The sequence below is a fragment of the Venturia canescens genome, chromosome 1, assembly GCF_019457755.1.
Source record: "Venturia canescens isolate UGA chromosome 1, ASM1945775v1, whole genome shotgun sequence".
Lineage (NCBI taxonomy): Eukaryota > Metazoa > Arthropoda > Insecta > Hymenoptera > Ichneumonidae > Venturia > Venturia canescens.
This window is the reverse complement of record NC_057421.1, coordinates 29,869,187-29,893,337: the sequence shown is the minus strand read 5'-3', so window position 1 is coordinate 29,893,337 and position 24,151 is coordinate 29,869,187. Positions and strand designations below refer to the sequence as shown.

General features: G+C 37.1%; 1 long non-coding RNA gene across 2 annotated transcripts; it reads right to left on the bottom strand.

Annotated features, from left to right (window-relative positions):
* Positions 1 to 12,192: 12,192 nt before the first annotated feature.
* On the bottom strand, positions 12,193 to 23,599 carry LOC122406652 (uncharacterized). 2 transcript variants are annotated; one of them, XR_006260037.1, is made up of 4 exons: positions 20,334 to 21,021; positions 19,707 to 20,210; positions 13,176 to 13,244; positions 12,193 to 12,544 (listed from the first exon to the last, which is right to left on the bottom strand). It is a non-coding gene; the product is annotated as an uncharacterized lncRNA (long non-coding RNA). The 2 variants fall into 2 exon arrangements; XR_006260036.1 differs by lacking the exons at positions 12,193 to 12,544; positions 13,176 to 13,244 and adding an exon at positions 23,466 to 23,599 and having other exon boundaries at positions 18,788 to 20,210; positions 20,334 to 20,592.
* Positions 23,600 to 24,151: the final 552 nt, after the last annotated feature.

The following is a 24,151-nucleotide window of genomic DNA, read 5'->3' as shown; positions in this document are numbered from 1 at the left end:
CGCGTATTATTCACGAAAGAATAAAAGTGTATGGTACGACTACGAAGATATTTGAGCTCGGCAACCACAGTTTAGCTATACATATTTCGTAAGAATATGAGCACACAGATTGACACACAGGCGCCCTTGCACACACACTCGCACACAAACGCGCGCTTTCACCAAAGTTTTTTCTCCCTCGGGAAAAATGAAACGAGATGAATAAACCCTGTCGGCTGGAGAACCCGGTCCGTACGCAAGCCACATAACGTACATAAAAACCTGAGGCCTCTTTTTTCCCATTTCTTTATGGCCTCAAGCTTCAGTAATTCCCTTATCGTCGGTGTTATTTGTCGATGTTGGTGTATCCGATTCTTGAGTGTGTCTGCAGGTGTATCAACCCCAGATTTTCGTGCTTTTGCTGTTTTCTTTATTTTATAACATTTCAACATCTCTCGCTATTCTCCCGAGAATCTCCGTCTCAACTTCTTCCGGGCACTTATATTTTCTTTATTTCATTAACTTTTTTTAATCCTACCATTCAAAATCCTTATCCTGTAAGAGATATTCCTTGGCTGCAATTAGGATTATTTTGTAAGTATTATAAGAACAAAGTTTATGATTCAAAATCATGCCACAAAAATTAGTAAGAAAAAGTTTGGACAAAATCACTTACTCCTGCTCTAGAGCGGTAAAGCTGAGACTTTACACAGGTCATTCAATTCATCGGATTCCGACTAAAAAGTTGTCCACAGAATCAACTCCAATTGTCTATGTCCTGAAAAGTCCTGAAAAGATAGACTACACACTTGAAATATTGTGACCTGATTTTTTGGGTATATTCAAAATTTGCATGTTTCCACGCGTCGCAGTAGAAAAAAGAAATACACCATTGGAAGAACATTGATCCCATCGTTCTTGAGGGGTTTCATTTTTTTTTTATAAGTCGTATAGTTTTCCAATGACGACGATTTGAAGTTCTATAGGGAAGGGAATTCGCCTAATTCTGACATTTTCCTTCGGCCGTCCATTGTCTAAAAGCGCTACAGCCATTTGAATACGAATTTGCATATAAAAATAATTGTGATTGTAAGTTTCTACGGAATTATTCAATTTAGGGACTCGGTTCAATGGATCTTATTGTAGATCATTTAATTTACTACGAGAAGCCGTTCGGACAATATTACAGCACATTGGGTAACATGGATGATGAAAAAAAATTCTCATGTTAATCAAACTGATAACTTCAACAATATTACATGGCCTCCGACTATTTTTGGCAGGGCCCTCTTCTCGGGCAGTTTTGCTTTTGGAAGAGAGAATATTTTCTTGGAGACGTGTTTGAATGCAATAAAATTTTGTACTAAAACGACACACTCTCATCTCCAATATTATCGCTCACAGAAAACTGGTAAATTTTTTCATGAAACAGAGTTTTACAGTTTGCGAATATCCGAGTGTGATCATATTTTGTACTATTTTTTTTCAAATTGTTTTTTATCCCTTCAAACAAATAATGCGTTTTGGAGTTTAAGTAATTTTTTAGACCTCAATATTTTATAATCGATGAATTTTTTTTGTACCATTTTACCAAGCCCTGTGGTTTCGAGTCGAAAACCACGTTAAACCGTTTCATACATTGAAGGATGAATATATCATATACATGGGTGCGAATACTCGTCACCATAAACATCATGAAAAAAGGCTTTTGTCTGTAGAGTATGCGCTGACCCACTTGCGTCACGTGCACTCGGTTGTTTTTCACCATAGGAAGTTAAAAATGTGGCGAATGGACGGTCAAACTACAAACGCGGCCATACGCCAAAATTCACATCACTCCTCAATATTTCTTTACCGCTCCCTCATGTTTTTTCTCTTCAATATTCACATCATGTGGAGTTTACTCGTTGAATATCGTATTTTTTTTTTCGCTCACTCGTATAACGCTGACAATTTCATTCTCAGTCATGTATATTCGTCCATTCCTGGTATCATGTAACAATCGGAGTTCAATTTTTATGACTATAATTGCATTCAAAATAAATGAATTCTGCAGTCTTTGAGGAGACGATTTTTCGATGAAAGTTTTATTATCTAGAGTCGTGGCCGAGTGCTGACCGCAATTAAGTATTAAAAAGGTAAGTTAAGGCGGGCAGTGTATCTATATACATTGGAAATATGGCGATTTTCCCTAACTTGGGAAGTTAAATTGCGCTCGCTATTTGTACAGAATTGGCCTGATGAAAAAAATTAAAGACTCATACGTTTATTTATCATGAGTATTTCAAATATCTAGATCCTCTGTGAAGTACGATTTCACATTCATCATTTCGTGTTGTGATCACGCTGGACGATTGCCAAACCTGACGGGATGTGAGCTCCAATTTTCGACGATCGATCATCAAACATCAATCCGAAATTTCCCGGATTAATCACTCTTGATACAGAATCAAGTATAGGATTCCTTTGATCGAATTTGCTCTGTGGGCAAATCAGGACTCATCGCCATCCCGATTTTCAGCGTTTCTACGAATCCACAAATAAACATTAAACGATGGTATAAAGATACGATTTCGATTATTGTGCATCGCGGCAATGAATGCGCGGATGATTGAGTGATTGTGTGTGTGTGTATGTGTGTGTGTGTGTGTGAGTATGAAGATGATCAAAAGTAATAAGTTCTTGAAATTTGAAGAGTTGCTTTTCTTTGCGAATAATATTGATGGTATATAATAATTGTTGAAATAATCATCTTTTTGACGATAATAAAACTATAATAAAACAAATACCAAAAAAAAATTCAATCCGCAGCCATCATCAGCTAAAATTGGTATATCAAGTCATACGAAAAGAACATCATGAAACCATTAATCAATCCGCGGCCATCACCAGCCAAAAAGAGTTAAACTATGTAATGAATTAATCAATCCGCGACCATCACCAGCCAAAAATAATTGAACCATGTAATGATTTGTGATCATCAAGAATAAGAATAATGATATGAAAGCCATTACCTTAGATCCTTATTTCATATTTGATTTTGATTTTTTTTTATCTCAATAAGTCCTCAATCATCCTCAATCAACTCGATGTGTTGACTGACTGTTTTTTCCGCGTCGTTTCGGGTTCATGACAACGGACCACGAGAGAAAGAAAAAAGAAAACACTCGAGCGCGGGCGAAACCGCTCGCGCTCGTTCACTCAATGATTCAAAAATGATTTATTTCCAATTATTTTTTCCATTGAATTACATTGTTTTTTTTTTAACATGTATTCATTCTCGATTATTGAGATCATAAAAATCAAGTAGTCCTTAATTTCTTTTATTCTCAAATAAATGCCAATTATGTCATCTCTTCCTCTTCAAAGAATTATTGCTTTATTAATATTACACCCGAATATCTGCTCATTTATTTTTCCATCCGCATAATGATTTTTATAACAATTTCGTTAATTTTATGCCATGTTTACTTTACTTAGTGCATCGTTAGTACTGAACATATTCCTGTACAAGCTACGAGCAATTGTTTTGGAACAAAAAGCGTAATTCAAATTTTCTAATGAGAATACACCACGCTCAAATGGTGATATTTCTATATACCCGGTTGAGCCGTTTCTTATCTCTGTAAAGCTTTTCTCGTGCTAACGATGGAGCTATGGGTGAATTTCATTTTTTCACAGCACCACCCTGGAGTATGCCGTTACGAAAAAAGGTTAAAGATAATCAAGTCTAAGAGTGTAAGGCCGATACTCGGAGCTGACAAAGTTTCCACAAATGCTTGTAACAAATGAATAATGACAAAATGACAGACGAAGAAAGCGCCGAAGTTAATATTGGGCGATTTGATAAAACTTTCCCTACTATGTATAGAAAACAATTAGTTTCTATGTTGCCAGAACAATCTCAAGAAAATCATAAAGATCAGAAGGGTCTTAATAATGGGACTGCCACATACTCTCATTTTTTGGTTCTTCGAGAAATCACTTATTGATAATAAATAATTGTGTAAAATGGAAAAATTTTCTAACGTTTTATTGACTATGGAAATCTAAAAAAAGAGCAGAATAAACTTTGATTAATTGATTTATCCACACAATCATTCCATTTCAACATGAAGCTATTTGACTACAGAGTATTTGAAAGTGTAATGGAATCAGCCGTCTAACCGTTTCGTATGTGTAAAAGGAAGCTTTTAGACGTAATTAAAAGGTCTTGATGGACTTTGTGATTACTTGACAGTTAAGATATACTTCGATATGGCTACAGTGATAAATATATGTATATATATTAGGTTTGGAGGACGTTTAAATTAATCGCACAGTGCCCTTTAAGTGTATTTCGTCCAACTGAATAATATTCCATTTGGTCCTGTCAGGGAACTCGCAAGCCCGTCGAGCGGTCCTCGAGAGTGAAGGGAGGAGATGCAGGGACGGCCGCTAGCGCGCATACCGTTATATCTCTTGAGCCTTGCTCGAAACGAGTAATGAAATAATTTGGGTAACCCCGAAGAACCGACGAGGAAAGAGGTCGGTAGAGCGTAGGGGGTCGAGTTAACCGGCTAAGTCTGGGTCTGTGTGGGCTTCAATGTGCATCTCTTTCTGTTCCCGTGTTTCTGCGAGGAAGGGGATTGAAACCGTGATGAGAGTTTCAGAAGGCAACGAATTGGAAAGAGGAAACAACGAGTTTCTCCACAGTTGTGGGAATTTACATCCATATGATATATATAATATTCTTTTGATACACAGTTACGTATAAAACACTGTCTGGTCGAGTTTCTCCCAATGTAAGCGCGCAGTTCTCGTCTTTGACGTATTTTTCAGCGCTATATACTCCTTTTAACCAGCCCGTCAATTCTCGTTCCATCTTCGTTTCTCTTTGTACCACCGTTGCTCCGGAGCTTCTGTACGTGCAATTTGCCCTTGCTGCTTATTTAATGATAAAACGAAAGAAATGTATAAAAAAGATACTCGAATGATGTGGTGGAAAATGAAAAGACTAGTCGAGAGAAAAAGGATTGGTTCATTTGATCATATTTGTTTGCAGGATTCTTTTGCATAAAATAAAATTCAGTGACCATCGATTAAGGTGGTTCCTCCACGAGACAGTTAAATTAAGAAATTATTTAAATTTGGCATACGTATTGTTTAACATATGAACAACACCTCTATACAATTTTAACAAGTTTCACCATCCCGAACCCGAGATATATGTAATTGAAGTTGACTCAATTAACACGTAACACGTAGCATAGGCAAACAGTACATTATTAATTCTACCGCTAGTACTGAAATTAGGAAGTTTATAAAAAACGACGTGGAGCTAGAGCAGGATATCACAGATATTGTGAAAAAAATCAAGGTGATTGATCATCTAGTTTGACAGATATAGTCTCCAGAAGTACGAAGGTTTAGGCTGCATACGATATATTTTGCAAGCGAACAAGCGAATGTCGTCTGTATAGGCAACCTTTTCTGTGTGTTGAAGCGTAACCCTGATAGCTCCGTCAAAAAATTTACTCACAATGTCAGATCAAAAATACTTTTAGAATAAATTTTACGTAAGCAAATGATTACGATTAATTACAAAAAATTGATTACGATCCGAACGAATTATCAACCCTTTTAATATGCAGACGGTACATAACTTTTGGTTGGGGCTGTCGCAGAGGAACAACCTTAACATGTTCGACGTGCTCGATTGTCTAAGCTATTCATCACGATCTCGTCATGGGATATTAAAATAGTTGAAATATTTTACTAATATTTCCTATTGATTTAATATTTTAAGCTACAGTACAGACGACGAGGGATTATGTATATCGCAGTAGATTTGTGATTGACCCGGGTTGCATTGAGAGCTCATGCGTGCCTATTCCGAAGTGCAATATACCGCGCGCGGTGGCACAAGATGTACGTTAATTAAATTCCCAATAACTGCACACTGCGCAAGCTAGAATGTTCGGTGCGAACTGTTAGCGAAACCTAGTAGTGCAAGCTGTAGAGTAGGAATCGCCATTGAACAATTTGCAGAGGTCAGATATAAATATATCATGTATTCTATCTTCGTGAGATCCTGAAATTTTTAATTGTCATATTGCCCCGCACTGATAAATCAATTTCGGGCGTATTGAGGTATTTTGAGAAGATTTATCAGTGGGATTTATTGTACCTACACTGGAAATATATAATTTGCGACTGTAAGATATAAACTATTTTTTGTTGCATCAAAGTTGTTCCCCTTAGCTTAGAACGCCAACACAATCTTGAATAAACGCAGATTAATCCGAACATAATAAATTTGTCAAAGAGGAAAAAACATATAGCGACGGTTTATTGAACCAACGAAGAAACGGCTTCATAAATGTTACCTCAACTTTTTCTAAAACTTTTCGATAAGACCGATGTTAGGTGGTGAATGCCGACCTTCGAAATTGAGAGGTTTCGCAGGAAACCACGATAGGCAAGGTTACAGCTCGGAATTCGACTAAACGAGATAGTAAGCCAACGAAACCAAACAAGGTCGAATGTTCTTAAAGATGCTTTAATGGCATAACTATACAGGTATTGCAGCTATTTCTATGCATGAAAACTATACGTTGGATGTGTATATTTATGGCAGAAGGCGTGAATCAATAAAAATTCTTTATTGAAATATAGTGGGCATGTTATATGACATTGGTAGTTCGCACAGTGAGTACACATGAAAGCTAGATCTTCAAGTCCGTAGATATGAAAGTGGCGATTGAAGTGCGTGCTTCTCTCCCTGGAAGATTCTCTTTTCTTCTATCTCTCTCTCCGATCTCTTGTTCCTATAGTTTCTGTTGCCATCAATAGGATAGAGTGATAACTGGCCATGGAGATCCCTTAAAGTTCTTAATTAAGAACGGCTGTGTGGTTTAAGGGATCGTTAGTGAAGTCGTTAGAACAGTCATACACTTTACGGACAATATAGTTGACTGGACCAACTAGGTCATGCTTGATGTCTCGAGTTTCCAAACGTGCTCTTCCCATTCATTGTTCTTGATTTTTGAAAATATTATAACCGCTAGATCCCCAGTAGCTACACATTAATGTCCCATTCATGCTGTTTTAATGTGATTATAAAGCACTATTGCGGACAATAAAGATGTCGCATGTATAATTAATCTTGAAACAGAGTGTGGATATAATAAAATTTGAATGTTGCTATCACAGGTTTACTATCGAGTATTCATGATCTTTCAGGGATGTTGACTATTCCTACAGAGAAAATCGTTTATAAAAATATGAATCCCATTGGATTGCAACCCTATTCGAGACTATACTGTAACGTAAATTCGTTCCATATTTCGTATGACCAGAGAGAGACTAAGTAGAGTTCTGGAAGGCAACGACCTTCGAACAATTGAAGAGCTATCGATGTCATTTCCGGTATTAAACGAAACATAGTTTCCTGCTGACCAAGCGTCTTTCGCGACCCCTTACGGAATCCAACACCCTTCCGGAAATATCCCTCGATCGAGACTCAAGGGTGGCTCGAAACGATGCTGGCGTGGATACATAAAGGTTGAAATAGATTGATCGTATGAGGTAGTCATTCAATTCGACGGAAACCATCATAGCTAAGATTCAATTCGGACCTAGCACTATTCGTTCTCGAGTGGAAGCGACTTCACTCTTGTTCTCTTTTTCTCAATTTTCTTTCATCTCGAGTGCGTCTCTCATTGGTGGAAACACAAGTTCCTCGTAAAAGCGGATATATAGGTGCTTCGAATATACGCTATCGGAGATAAAAGTAGCTTTTGCTCATACAGACTGACGCTTGCTATATAAATGTACGAGCAGCTGGAATGTGTGCGAGCCTGTCCAGGTTGGGGGAAAGTTACGAGAGTCCTTTCTATCATTCTGGTAGGGTAGTATCTCGGTAACTACGTTGGCGTTTGCTGCTTGAGCAATTGTAAGTGTCAATATTACGGTATTTCATGGGCCAACGTCCCCTTCATCGTTTACAATCTCTCAATGGCGCTCTCCTCAACTTTATAACCATGCAACTCCATCGTAATGGACTTGCAGTTGACTGTGCTGTTTTTTCCTAATTTTTTAAGCTGTACTTATCCGATAAGCTTCGAAGGAAGTTGTACCACGACGATATTTCAAGTCACGTATTATGTAAAATAATTGCATGTTGATTGATTAATCAATTGAAAGTTCGCGTGTAAAAGTTTTCGCAAACATGAGTGGTTTATACTTGGATTGGTTTTTTAAAAAATTCACGAAATTTCTCTCGCAACAAGTTCAGCAACGAATATTCCGTTTGACCGACGTTAATCCACCTACGTTACGTATACCTTTGAGATCACAGAGCATTAAGCTGCAAATTACGGAACGTTCGTGTAACTGCAAGCGATTAGAACGTCATGGTAGATCAGAGCTTCTCTTTGTCGTACACAAAACTACTTCTGTAGCAGACGATAAAGAACGGAATTGCGATGAGAGTGTGGAGCCTAGGTTGACGAACTTTAATTACTACTTCATGCGTTGATTGTATATGCGACAGTCACTTAGAAAATTGTTCTTCCACCGCTAGGACAGGATTAACGTACGGTATGAACAAGACATTCGTTTTTTTTTTTTTTTTTTTTTTTTTTTCATTCACATTGATCCGTAAAGATCGCTCAGTGTTTCAGTTCTAGTGCAAAAATACTTGGCAAATTTTTCGCCATGTATTGTACTCGAATTAATCATCATTGTTAAATCATTAAAACATCTAAAGTTCTTCATTGAAATTCAAGCCCGATCTATTCGATGTGCGGATAATATTTTCAGCGTCTGATTCCAATAACAAACGCACTTAAGACGAAATTTGAATTCACGGCTGGCGCTCATGCAGACAGGTGGTTTGAAGCGTTCTCTCAATTTATAGAAATTGCATGCATATATGTTACGTACAAAACCAGATTTAATCGAGTGCTCTCTAGCCAAGTTATGAACAATAATGTACGGCGTTCGTTCGATGCGTTCATTCGCGTATGAATAGAGAAGCCAAGCAAACGAAGACGCATACATAAATAGAGGGTGTATTAATATTTCGGTTATAGCAGATGATCCTAAACGCTCGGCTTCCTCGCTAGCCTTCGACTACGGCATTTCATTAAGTACGCTTTGAGCTCGATATAAAGCTACATAATTTAGAGGCAATAGTTATGGCTCATTGACCCCTCAGGCTTTCCACTGAGGCTGCATTTTTTCATCAATCCCTTTATGGTTTCACATAAATCAATATTATCATCTGCACATCCTATTATGTTTAGCGACATATTACCGGGTATGGAGTGTTATTACAAACATTGTCTGCGTCATTTTCTATCCGGAAACGATGTATTCCCTTTGACTTAATTACTGCTCCTAGACAGAAAGGGAAAGAGATAGAGAGAGAGAGAGAGAGAGAGAGAGAGAGAGAGAGAGAGAGAGAGAGAGAGAGATTAATCCAGTGATAACTCAGTCACGAAATATTCTTGAAATCGGATAATTATGATGTGGGTTTCGAGGGAAAATTCAATTTTGATCAAAAGTGGAGACTGGTCATGAAGACCAAATATGATCAACCATATCCTACATAAAAATTACAGGCTTCCTTCCGCCGTTTATAACGTGCCTTGCATGATGATGGCCACAAGTGACCGCAAAAATGAATAAAATTTCAAATCATGAATAAAAAAATACAAATGAACGGCGTACGTTATAATACGTTAAATTCAAATGATACTTTCACACATTTATAACGTATCCGTATTTATATAAGATTGAAAACAACAGTCAAATCTATTATGGACTACCGAATTTTCGAACTACGAATTGTGATCTATAAAGCATCAGAGGTAGATGTGTATTTCACCGAGCCTTTCTGCACCTTTGTTTATCATATAACATAAAGCTAGAGCGTAGAAAATTAGAATCGTGGAACTCACTTTGAAGCCTCTGTTGTTGTTGGTTTAGTACGCCATAGTTATAGCCACAATGGTTGAAGTTTGGGTAGCACGGCTTATCGCGAATCTGCACCAACTGTAGTTTTCTCGTCTCCAGCCCACACCAGCCTTCGTGGAACCCCAGTTGCGATAAGCCGATACGCTTGGGAGTGACGCAGAATTGCTTAATCCAAGAGAACTATATAAGCTGAGAAAATTTTATCATTGGATCAATATTGGGCAGTTTTATACGGTTAACAATTACATTCCAGTGGACCGGTTCGAAAAGAGTTTCAAACTGAACAAAATTAGTATTGTAAAATCCGGAAAAGCATTGAAATACTAGGCACGATGACATTCATCACTTTCCTTTTCTCTCCCTATTTCTCTCTCCTTCTTTCTCTATCGTTGCTGGAGCAAATGTGAAATCCGTTTCAAGCCTAAAGCCCGTGACTTTACGTTTATATATACCTTTTATCTAAATTGAGAATCGGCTGCGATAGGATTGCTGTCTAAAGCGTCGACGCATCACTGTATCACTTGCAGTTTCGAGCCATACGAACGCGCTACCGATACTATATGTACAATACTTTCAATGAGTATATACTGAAAACGAATTGAACTCGAAGCGGTTTTTCGCTTTATCGATACCAGTACATTCGTCACAAATATCGAATGTTCCGTTTGAAACCAGACTTGAGTTGATTTTTACCGATTAATTTCCACAGTGAAATTAATATCGTTGTTATAATTATTTAACTTTAACAATTGCTATACTATTTTATTTACCGCGAGTGAATTGTAACGGCGTAAAGTATTTTCTGTTACAAACGCATTGTGAAATAATTGAACCGGTGCTGTGGAATAATGCAATGCAAATGGAAATCAACCGAATAAATAAAACATCAATGGCATAGTACCTAACGCCACGCTCCATAGATTAAACATTCGATTGTATCGTAACGAGGAAACGTTTGCCAATTATTTCATGATGTCGAAATTGCATTGATCGTTATCCTGTTTCTGTATAGCAGTTCGTTGGCTTAATCATCGATTGATACAGCATCGACCTCAACATTTAATAGGAAACATTTGATTGCTCAGTGGATTTGACTACACACTTTGTAAAAAGCGTGTATAAAAAGAGAAAATAAAAACCAATTAATTCTTTTGGAATTCCGGAAAAGACTAAAAACAGTCTGTGCATTGATGAGTGGAAAATATTGTATATATATATAACATGTTGGCGATGGAAGAGCAAGGAGGTCGAATATGTGTTGGGAAATCAATTCCGAAAAAAATATGGGACCAGAAAGTGAAACTCTATAATACTTTTAATACAACGCCGAGATATCTTTACGACTTGATATGTTATATGTGTGTATATACTCATGCATATAGCTATTCATTGTAGCGTGCAATGTCTTAATATTATCCTGTCCCACATTATAGCCTACACTCCACCTGCGGTAAACTTTATACGTTCAAGACGACATGAATCGCAGTAGCTTCTGGCATTGGCGAAACTACGCTTTACGAAAGAAGCAATAGCTTTTCCGGTAAGAGAAGGGAACGAGAAAATGGGACGAAGAATAAAGGAGAAAAAGGATATCTACGAGAATGGTAAAGAGAAGAAGAGATCTCATGGCTATATGGTCAACGTATTCGGACAGATACGGGAGCCATTACAGGGGTCACTATCGCATAGGAACCGGCGTCGTCCCCGTTCTCTCAACGGTGCGGATCCTAGCCAGAAAACTATCTTACGACTGAACACAGTATCCGTACTTTTGACTCTTCTTCCCCTTCACAATGTTCTCTGCCTTTACGGCTTACGGATCAACTGTTCCCGAATTCGACCAATATAGTTCGTACACTTGCCTCGCAGAGATTTTTCCCTCGAGTGTTCCATCCTTTGTACCACAAACGGACACGAACGGGTCGAATAGGGGAAAAGTGGTTTGAGCGGAATGGCCACAGGCAAAGAGAAACGAAGAAAAGGAAAATTGGAAATCAACGAACCGGTGCCAAAGCCTGCACGGTGTTCGGATAAATTCTCATTTCCCACATTATTTATTGTCCTGCTCCTGGGGAACACTCAAAAATATTTCTAATCCTTCATATCGTGCGCAGCCGGTGATAGAATGAAACGCCTCATGTTTTTTCACAACTGATTTTTTTCATGCTTCATCAACCGTTTATTGAATGTACGCCTGAAAATTAACACGATTTATTTCTATAATATTCAAGACACTTTGACATCGTTTGTGCGATATTTGGAATGGCGTCTGCATCGAATTATCATTATACATGAACAGGAAGGACATCGTGTGATCTTTCGAAGCGGTCTCTTGAGCTCCGTATTATCCCAACCGCGAGTGCAAGGAAAATGTGGTGAACCCCGTTCAAATTATGCATACAGTCCTGAAGAGGCACACGGGTGGAAACCCATCGAAATTGCTATCTCTGGCTTCACCGATTCTCGGGTATATAAGGCCAGCTCTGGCGTGAGCAGAAAGAGCTAGTCGAAGCACGCCGAATCAAAGAGGAGCCAAATCGCTGGGGAGACATTGTTGACACTGCCTTGGGCAAGGACCGCATAACAGAGTATCCAAATCCAACTAGAATGGTAAAAAAGCATACGCCGACAACTCTCGTGTGGCGAAACTTGTCAGCAACCCACCGTAGAAAGAATGAAGCTTTTAGCTAAAGAGAATTCTGAATTGGTGTCTGACGCATATACAGACTTTATTATAAAAAAATAACGTTGTCGAGAGAACCGAACCACATTTGTGTTCTTACATTTTTCTAATCATCGCTGCATTTTTCAACAAATTTTTTCATCTAATTTATTACCACAAAAACTTCCAATCCTTCAGCAGATCTTTATGCATGGTGTAGAAAATCAATTTTCGTACAATCATTTTTGTCATTCTACATACAATTTTTATTTTTCGGTTTCCAAAAAATTGTTCTTTTACCGTATTTTTTTGACTAAAGTGAATTTGACTGCGACAGTTACTTTGAGCTCTGGCAAGAACAGATTACACGAATGTCAAAAGAATATTCTCAAACTGTTGCCTATCACCTATATCTCAAGAATTAAAGCCCGTATAAAACTAGTCAATTGATCGACTTATATAAATGATATTGGAATATCACCCCGAAAGATTTATCTCCCAAGTTTTCCGTCAAACAATATTGGCAGTGAGCTAAAGGTTATATAGCGAAATATAAAAATAGAATTCTCACCGTCATTAAAGATCAAAACGTTCGTAACAAATAGTCCCGCAGTGGAATCGGTGTTGAAGTGAGAAAAGTCTGAAAAATTAGAGAGATTATTATTACATCTGCATATTCGCGGATGAGTTTGAATAAATGCTTTTTATACCCTCGTTTATTTAAAGGGAAGAATAATTTAAAGGGAAGAATTGGAATAAAGAGCAAAATACGATGCTGCGGTATAAAGGATGCTTCGGGTAATTTCGAAAATTGTTTGAGCGTAATACAAGCATTATTCGTCGAATTGCAGGAATAGCACTTAGAGCTTTTCGGAAGGGAGGAGAACCGAAAAGCTTGCAATAATTGATTAGAGTAACGGTATTCGAGGAAGAACAAAGTAGGTTGGCCAGGGTTGAACACCAAGACACCAGTTTGAGTCAGACTTTAGCTTCCGCCAAAGCTACGTGACTTCCATTGTTCGGTCTCGTTTTCTGTTCAACGTTGGTTCTCAGTTTCTTTCATCTTCCATGCCTCTTTCTTCAACGTGGGAAAATTTCCTTGTTGTACTCGAAGAATTCCTTTTCTCACCGCAACGGGTCTGCATCTTGATATGTTTACCCCTTTCTTGATACTAAGTTTGTTTATGTTAAAGTTGTTGGCAATGAAACTTCGGATACGCAATAACGAGAATGTGCTGTTTTCCTATATTAGCAATTTCAGGGTGCTTCAAGACTCTCATTGTCTGTTTTAAAGAAAAAAATCCTCAATATACACGGGCTGTTGATGAGACGGGATTCTCCCACCGTCAAACAAATACCGATAAAAATTACCGACGGCGAAAAATAATATAAGATCGATGCCAGAACTATGTAGTTATTGAGGAATGTTTAGCCATTGGAAATTTATGATTCCACTACCTTTTCTGTCCATTCCAAGATCCAAATAAATATTCTCATACCAAAGAGAATGCTCAACAGAATTTCTGCGCATATTCGTTTGATTTTTAAGTATATTTTCTGTGCTCAAATTATATATTTCATTTGGAGAAATCGTGAATCCACGGTATGAAGCTAAAGTTGGTTGAAACGCTGGTAAAATCGATGCAGCCAAGTCGCGAAGAATCATAAACGAGAGAACGAAACTGGCGCAGCTGGCCATTAAATAATTCATATAAAGCGCTTCATATGAAATCCTAAAACGTAGGAATCGAGTCTGGGATGTAATGCATCGAAAGCGTGTACTCTATCTTGCCTTGGTATTTCTATATCGTGCTTTCTCTATTGCCGTTGAACCTCGTAAAAACACCTTCAACAATCCCCGGCTGTTTCTTATTCCTCTTTTTTTCGGTTTAAGTTCTGAGACTCAAGGAGAATGGACTAATGGACGAATTTTCTCAATTACCGTGCTGTTATTGTCGTTGAATGGGAATTCATAGTGAATGTTATGAGACACGAGAAAATTGAACATCTCTGTGCATAAATTCATTGATATCAGCTAGAAAAGAAATGGGTTTTTTTTAGAATGCCAAAACAACAAAGAACGCACTCAGACGTATTAAGAAGCTGAGTAGTTAGTTATAGATGTTAATTTTCGTCTTTATATTTGGTTATCTCTCTTCTAAACACAAATTTAAATTTTTCGTAAAAGAAAGTTTGTGAATAAATCATCTCTATTGTCTACCTATCTGATTTCCTCTCCATTTTGATTTTGATTTGTAAACTATATATTGATTGATTTTATTACTATATGCACATGTATTAAGTGATTTAATGCCGATGACCCTCAAGGAAATTCGATTGAGTTCAGAGTAGATCGATTCTTAAATTTCAGATAGAGATGTGAAGTTCGTAAGTTTTATAAATAAGAGACAATGTTAGTTATTGAAGGAAAAGTTTGCACGAAATCTGCCATTTCAATTGTCCATTTGAATTGTCTTTCTTGCTTAGATTGAAGAGTGAATCAACATTTGATCTGAATATAGTCCAAGTCATGTTTTTAGATAATCTTTGCAGTAGATTTGCACTTAAAAATCGTTTTTTAAATGTTTTTGCAGGCCAAGATTTGAGTGTGATTTTTCATTACAGTGTGTTCTATTTTCACTTATTTTCCAGAGTATTTTCTAGCGTAAACATTTAACATTGGTACATAAGTTGTACATGGGTGTACATATAAATCAGTAGAGTAAGCTAAATCAAAAATTGCAACACCCTACTCGTTCACCGGAGATGCAAGAAGGGAACGATAATAAATTGCCTCGCTGTTTTCTTGGCTCTTGGGTTAATGGGAAATCTCACACACCCTAGTAAGGTGAAAACATTGAAATTATATACACGCTTAGTCTGTGTACGACTTATTGCTCACTCATTTATATGAGCCAACTCCCGATTTTTGGAATCGAGTCAGGACAGCAGTAAATCGAGAATTATGTTTTTATTTTATATTGAATGTTATCATTTTCACTCGCAGCTTTAGGAATGCATTTTATTCGATAATGAATCAGCCAGTATATGAGAGTGGTCGAATAGAATAAACCTTGTTATATATTTTGTTGGCCTCATCTTGGAGGCTCTTTGTAGAACATAAGTTTCACATTTTTAATACACTTCTTTCCATTTAGAGTAATATCAATAAAATGCAATAATTAATTGGTCGCATTAAAAAATTCTGTTTTTGTAAAGTGCGCAATCGTAATATACGGCACGGAATGATCGCTCTCGCATTTAACTATACACACGTACGCACTCACACATTCTCCCTACTCATTTCGAAATCGATCATATCTTCTTTTTCTTCCACGTTCTCATATAGCTCCCTCGTTATCGAGAGCACCTGACGCGTTTACGGCTTTCCCGCCGTTATAAAACGTTTCACCACTTTTCACCGCCATTTCTTTCTCATCGAACCTACACCCGGCGGCAATGTTCCTTCCTCTACTTCTGCTTGCTTTTTCTTCCTGCCTTTTTTCCCCGTACAAAACCTTCACACTTTTTTCTTCGTGACGATCGTTTACGCGTGTCTAGCTATTTTTATGAGATCTTAATGCGAATCTATGTAAGACCATGTCCCTTTAGTAGTGGGATTGTGCGATTTCGACCTTTGGCTAATCCTCCGTCAGCATTTCCTGAACTCGTGTACCAATTGATCGGTCGTGTTAATGTTTTCAGTCGTATCGATTAGTTTCACTCAGCATCCACGATATTCTCGAGTTATGTTTTAATTTCAATATGATTTTTCGGGTGCTTTTTTATTGTAGCACTTCCTTTTTCGATCATATTTTATCTCTCTTATTTTCGCTACTCTCCACGCTCTTCCCCACTATTCATAGATTTTACAAAATTTTAATCAACTCTTTCATAAACTCCTCTGGCATTAATCGTTCGTAAAATATTATATGAGATAAAATACAGTTACCCTGCTCAATATTTTTTAGTTGACGTGCTGTATACCCAAATGTATTGCTTCCTCATCGAGGAAGCTTTGTGACGATGAAAAATTTTTTTTTCCAGTTTTCAGTGTCAATGTGCTCAAAATGTTCCAAAACATCGAAAAATCATATCTAGAAAAAATGTCCGGATGTGTGTGTGTGTGTGTGTGTGTGTGTGTGTGTGTGTGCGCGCGTGTGTGTGTGTGTGTGCGTGTGTGTGCGTGTGTGTGTGTGTGTGTGTTATGGCACTGCAAAATTCAAACGCTTATAACTCGGAAACGGTTTGAGATACAGGGCTACCGTTTTGCACAGATGTTAATCTATACAAGCTCTTCACTCTCTGATAATTTTGTCAAAATTTGTAAAAAAATTACGAATCTGACGACGTTTTGAAATTTTCATAAAAAGGGTGTCGTCGCTCTAACTTTCGAAAATTTAGAGATTTATTAATAATTCTTTTTTTATAAATAGACTATCATAATAGGAAGGTTGGTATTGAATTTGGGGAATATCGGTTGAGCGGTTCAAATTTTATGACATTTTGAATTTTACGAAAAAATGAGTTTTTCAAAAAATCGTCCAACCGCTTCAATTTTTGGAAATTTTATAAGATATTGCGTATAAGTCTGTACTTCCTCTATACTTTCCAGCAAAGTTGTCGGAATTTTCTTTAATTTCAATGTAAATAGAAAAACGATGAAAATTGAAAGTTGCAATCTGTTTTTTCTGATGGCTCGTCATTTAGTTTTTTTTTTATATGAATTTAAACAAAGAGATAAATTAAAGTTCGTAAAAGAAAGTAAAGAAAATACATTATTTCCTTGTATACAAATAAATGCTGCAAATTAAAATTTGCAAATTGCTTCCTCAAGATGGTCAAGATGCACGATGCTCGAAGCTTCCTCTATGAGGAAGCCAAAATGAAAAATATAGTACCTCATGGAGTAAGCTTTGAGCATCGTGCATCTTGACCATCTTGAGGAAGCAATTTACAAATTTTAATTTGCAGCATTTTTTTGTCTTCCAATTCTATCACGTCCGCTTTTTCTTATATATTAAGCCTAGAGGAAAAACAAAATTTATAAACTTCACATCTGAAACAATTATTTTAAGTTATTTTCAATTATTTTTTTCCAATGAATCGTATAATAAATTCAACACAAACGTGTGTTAAAATGTTCTGTAGAAGATGTCGAAATAGCACAATTTTTAAAGGTTGCTTCTAGTCTTGGATCTTATCTTTAGTATTGATCATTCCGCATTACGATGCTGCGGCATTTTTTGATGGTTGCTTTTTGCTTTGTCTTGTTGCTTCTTTGAATATTTCCATATATTTCTGAATAATTGTGTATAACGTCTGGAAGAAAATTCCGGTAGGGAGTACGAACCAGTGGAGTGAGCCTCGAGACGAATCTTTGGAAAGACAAAGAAAGAAAAGTGAGAGAGAGAGAGATAGAAAGAGAGAAGCGAAAATTTAATCGAAACCGTGAATACGTTAGAGCATGGACACAACGAGAACACACACACACACATGTGAGATTTTAATATCATGAAGAATATCAACTCAGTTGATAATGATTACAATCATTATCAACTGAGATACTCACTCGTGCCAGGATCGTCAACCGATCGACTTCATATTGAACAACTCAACCAAATCACGGACTGGCCAACCTAGATTTTTGGGAATTTATAATAGTTTCATTTTTATCATCGGAGGACATCGGGGTCCCAGGACTCCCAGGGCGACACAACGAATCAAGACGTCCAATATAACCCAAAATCAAGATAAGTCAATTTATTATAAATAATTGTACATCTCCATCCACTACCGCTCGCAAATTGTAGCGACCATACTTTTATAAAAAGATAAAATGTATTAGGATGACTTTTATAAAATGTAAAGATCATTGTTTGTTCTGATTCCAATATTTTTGTGAAATAAATAAAATATAATTGCCAAACTTCGAACGAAACTTCATAATGCGTAATCTTCTTATGTAAATTCAAATTTAACAAATATCTAAAATAAAGTACATGCTTACACACACTCATAAGGGAAAACTTCCGTTTTTCTTCTTTTTTCTTGAATTAACTTTAAATTATTATTTTCGCTCAAACAATTAGTTTGTAATGATAAATTACTGCGTAGGTGTTATTGGGGGGGGGGGGGGGGGGGGGTAGTTTCAGTGCTTTCATCCCTTTGATCTCGCGGATTTTGAACATTTCAACCATTTTAAGAAGCCATCTTTTCGCGACAACTTTTTTCAATCGCCGTGCATTACTGACTAGTTGATTATTTATCCATTTTATGTCAGACGCGGCAGCGTCTTGACGCCAAGTATCATATTATTTTCTCGAAAATCTGCACGATTCATTTTGAATTCGCTCCTCCAGAGAGTCTTCAGGGTCAAAGTTTTTCGTTGATTCATGATCGGATATAAAAAAATGTGAGAAGCAAAACTTGTTCCAGGCACAGAATGATTTATAAATGACTAGCTAAATCCAAATAATCTACACTGCAAAAACTAATTAACAGAACGATTAATACTGTTACTGATAGCACATTGGTGTTCTAAAAAATCTAGCGGATTTTTCGGTAAAAGTAATTGACAATAGAAAGAAAGATTGAAAGTAGTATCGATTACTGCTGGAGTCGTTATTTCACTGCCCCAAAACGATTGTTTTTTTTTCTTCAATCATTTTAGGATCACGACTATTTTTTATCTATTCATAATTTCATAGAAGATCTAATTAGGTAGAACGCCGTATGTTTTTTAATATAAGGATCTATCAACATTGATATCGCAGTCACAGACATTTAAATTTCGGTCCTATTGTCACTCAACTACACTTCTGATTTGCAGTAGGGGAAATTTGAGAGGCAATTATTCCAATAATAATTTTCCAGTTTATCAATAAATATTATATTACACAATGCAATACATGACATTGATTTGTACAATTGCCTACATTGGCGATGAATTATTATGCCCTCAGCAGAGGTATTTCGCACTTATGATATGGCAAAGCCTATATATAATATTAGTACAAACCAATGTTAGAAAAAATTATTTTTCTACATTTGACATAGAGCCGATGACACAGCTCAAATTATGATTTTTTGTTATAATTACCTAATTTGACCTCGAACATTTCTCAACCATCAGATGACTTATTTCTCCTTTTCATTCCAGTGTTTTTCGATATATTCTCTTTCTAGCAGACGAAAATTGAACTCTTCTTGTATATAGCAAAAGAATACATTTGCTCTATCATCGAGTATTCTTAAGAACATAATACATTTCTTAAATTTTCCTCCCAAGAAGCCTCTTTCTTCATTCTATTCTCTCATATACGTTTTGCTATACTTTTTTGATTTCACTTGTATTTCTGCTGCCATTACTACTTCTAGTAATCCTTCTTCCGCTTGGCTTATTCGTTCTTCATGTCCTCTTGGTCCTCCAACGTAAGAACTCTTGTACTGCCTCTCTCTGCCTGCTTCCATAGTGAGCCGTAATTCAATGTCTTGCCACGAAAAAGGATTTACTTTTCATCCTCATGCTTCACTCTTCCCCTTACTTGCCTCGGATCTCCACCTTTCATTTATTTCATGGTATACGCGACTGATATGTTTGTTTCTGTAAAATAGGGTATTTCATTTTAATTTATTTTTTATACTCCGTTCTTCCGTTAGCCTGTGAATGTTTACATAATTTTCTCCAAAAGTTGATTTTCTTAAAATTTTTTCGTCACTTCTTTACCCATAAAAAGATGACGCGTGACTCAGGCCAATTTTATTCAGTCGGCCCCACAAAACGCTCAGCCCTCAAGACTTTCACTCGCCCTCTTTATTTGTTTATAGGAACAACATGCGAGCTGGTACACAGTCGGGGGCCGAACTGGAGGTGAAATAAAGCGAAAACTGTTGTTATGCTTCTCTTTGTTTTCCACCGACGCAAAGCTAACTGAGCGAATACATCATAGAAGAAGATCTTGATTGTAGAAACGTCGTGTGATGCTCTAAAAGTATCAAAAATGGAAGAAGAATGAAAACATCGTTTTTGAAATAAATAAAAAAACTACAGAATGCCTGAGTGAACAGAAGTCTATACAAACAAATATCGTACAGCGTAAAGAGAAATTTAATATTTCTCAAACGAATTTGCCTTTAACAATGTAGAAACATCAACATTTTTATAAAATAGATTGTCGTTTGGATGAGGAACAATATGCTGCGTGACTTCTCTCGTGGATGAATAAATTCGAATTGATTCTACCGATAGACGCGAGAAGAGCATGCAATGCTACACGATTGCTTTTTTAAATTGATGACAAAAACATTTAAAATGTAGCCTAAGCAGGAAATTTTATAGGATCTTATATGTAAGGATGATTGATAAGAATGGTAATTTCGGATCTCTTTCTAATCGTTAAACAAAATTGCTATTTTTCGGCTGATTAAGTAATGTCAGAAGATGGCATGAATCTCACGTGTAATTTTTCTATTAGCAGTGCGTTTTTCGATTTCATCCACCGACGATTCACGATTCGATATAGGATTCAACATGCATTTTTCCATCCGGTTCTTAGTGAAAAGCACAAAAAGTTATTTGACGCATGAAGCTACAACCCAAACGGACTGTAAATAAATGTGCTGGTTAGTTGAGAAAGGATTGCAGCAATCGTATAAGAGAAGAGAACAGTGCACGCGGTGGCGTTTATTCATGCAAAACTTGGAATGAGCTTGAAATGAATAATTACGTAAGTTCGGTGTTGTGTGAACACGACGTACCGCGAAAGCGCGCTCATGCTTTCCTTTCTCTCTCCCCCCCCCCCCCCCCTCCCCCGCCCCGCCCTCTTATCCTTTATTCCCCTTCCAGCTATCCCTCTCATTTCACGTTTCGCTAATGCGCATTAATTATTCTGCAAGCCCTGGGCGATGATTCCTAATCTTTGTGATGAAGTACGTGAAATTGGGCTTGTTGCACGCACAAATAAGCACAGAGCTCGAAACTAGACATATCAACATTAGAACGAATAAGAAACTATTCGCAAAGACTCGGAATATTCGGAACAGACGATGCCGACGTTGCGTTCGATCGCATTCGTATTGAAATATCCTGACATTTAATTTGACCAAGATGGCGATAAATTTTCTTTATAATATCGAGTAATGATGAATTTCAAGTAACAAATCATTACACCATATCATGGTGAACACGAATCTCCAGAAAGCAAATGGAAAAATGAATCGACGGGCGTCATTAAAATTAACGACATTTGCTCACGGAACCTTTCTACGTGTCAACTTTAACGAAGGTGTGATGCTGCAGAGCGGAAAATTCAAAATAAAGATGTCGTACGAACTGGAATGTTTTCATTTCAATCTCGAACGCTCGAACAACAATTTCGTGCGTTAAATGGAAGATTTATGATTTAAAATTTAACCTCATTAACACGTAGAAACCAAGAGGAAACTCTTCGTCGACGCATCTTGCGAATAATATGCTTCGTTAAACTTAATTGACACGAACTGGAGCTTTCAAGGAAGCCTCCCGAGCTTCCACCTTACATCGTAGAGACCTTGCTCTTGCCTACTCTCTCTCTCTCTCTTTCTTCTGCATGCACCGTATAACCTTTATATCTATGGATCCGATGGTACGAGTGTACAGTCGCGTATGATCGGCTGAGTATACTATTATTATACCGAGAGCACCGGAGTTTCCTCCCTTTAGAGGGATCGAGCATTGTTTTCCACCTACGTACTTGGCTTCCAGCCATCAATATTAATAATGCAGATGTTCCAGGCAGCTAGTTCTAGTCATACATTATTAGGCTAGCAGTACTGTCGTATCTACCCAAATCTACCGAAACCTCCACTTCCAGAAGATCTACGAAAACTCTAGCTTTCCAAATGAACACATCTTACAACGCGAAGGAGTGTTTCCAGTTTTTTATACACCTTATCAATAACATTGGCTTTATAATAATAGTTACGAAAACTCGTTAAACCTCTTGTACTAACAGTTATACGTATAGAGATTGCCCGATTGTCAGTTGGACCGGTTAGTATTTGGCACAATCCCAACGTGACACATATGTGGTCAATAACACGTCTGACCCCGAGCACTCTTCTTGACCAATCAAATTACTCGAGTTAGGTTTCATAAGAAGCTCGATGGTTGTGCTCTTAACATTGAGAAGACTTTTATTGATTTCACTCAGTTTTCAAAGGCTTGCTCCCATTTCAAATTCTTCTAAGCTTTTTTATGACTCATTCGGTACACATTTCATTATCCGGGATAGAAAGCTAAGCTTGCTAGAATTCTTTCGGAGATTTTTTGGTTCAGTTCACTTACTCAGACTACTCTGAATCAACCAAACTACTGTGCGTCATGTTGCAATAGAATCTTATAGAAATTTATTGTCAGCGAGATTTTTTATTCGTTTAAAACGCCATTGTTTTTCAAATAATCGTAAATGTTACCATTTGATACAATAATTAATGTTGCAAAATAGAATTTTTATTTAACCTCCATATTTTTTTGTTTGTTCCCCATCCGGCGACATCATTCAATTTTTTTCAAATCCGCGCTAATCGAATGCAAAACTCTCTATGGATTGGATGCTATTGTAAAGCGGCATCCTGGAAATCCGGAGAACAATAACCTATCACGTAAATTTGCATAGTGCATATATGCATTGGAGACAGAATCGAACAATCACGATGGCTCAGCACAACCCGAGCCTATGGGGGCAACCCCCGTGATTGGATGATTTGCTTATAGACCCGTTGTGTCTTAGGCTTTATGGTAATCTGGTTATCCCAATGTGTTTCGCGAAGCTTTACAATATTAACAAACATTTCGGTATCGTCCACCTCGTTAACTTACCACGAGAATGATGCAATCGAGTTGTATTGAAATTATCAAGCCGACGGAATCTCGAATACATTTTTGCTGGTTCAACAGGAAGGTTTCAAACTAACATTCCCATTACTTTTATGTGATGGAATATCTGGTGTGACCTTAAATAAAGGGAGTTAAAATTCTTCCCACAAGTGGTTAGTAATCCTGTTTGAATAAACTACTTTCGTTTTTCGATGAGGCACAAAATCTTAATTGGTAAACGAGCAGAATGAAAATTCAATGAAATATCAATAATTCCTTTCACTCTTATAGTGTCGCTTAGTAATCTAATCTTCTTTATTCTTTTTTGCTTCCTCATCGAGGAAGCTTTGTGACGATGAAAAATTTTTCCAGTTTTCAATGTCAATGTGCTCAAAATGTTCCAAAACATCGAAAAATCATATCTAGAAAAAATGTCCCGGTGTGTGTGTGTGTGTGTGTGTGTGTGTGTGTGTGTGTGTGTGTGTGTGTGTGTGTGTGTGTGTGTGTGTGTGTGTGTGTGTGTGTGTGTGTGTGTGTGTGTGTGTGTGTGTGTGTGTGTGTGTGTGTGTGTGTGTGTGTGTGTGTGTGTGTGTGTGTGTGTGTGTGTAGATTTATTAATAATTTTTTTTTTTTATAATTAGACTATCATAATAGGAAGGTTGGTATTGAATTTGGGGAATATCGGTTGA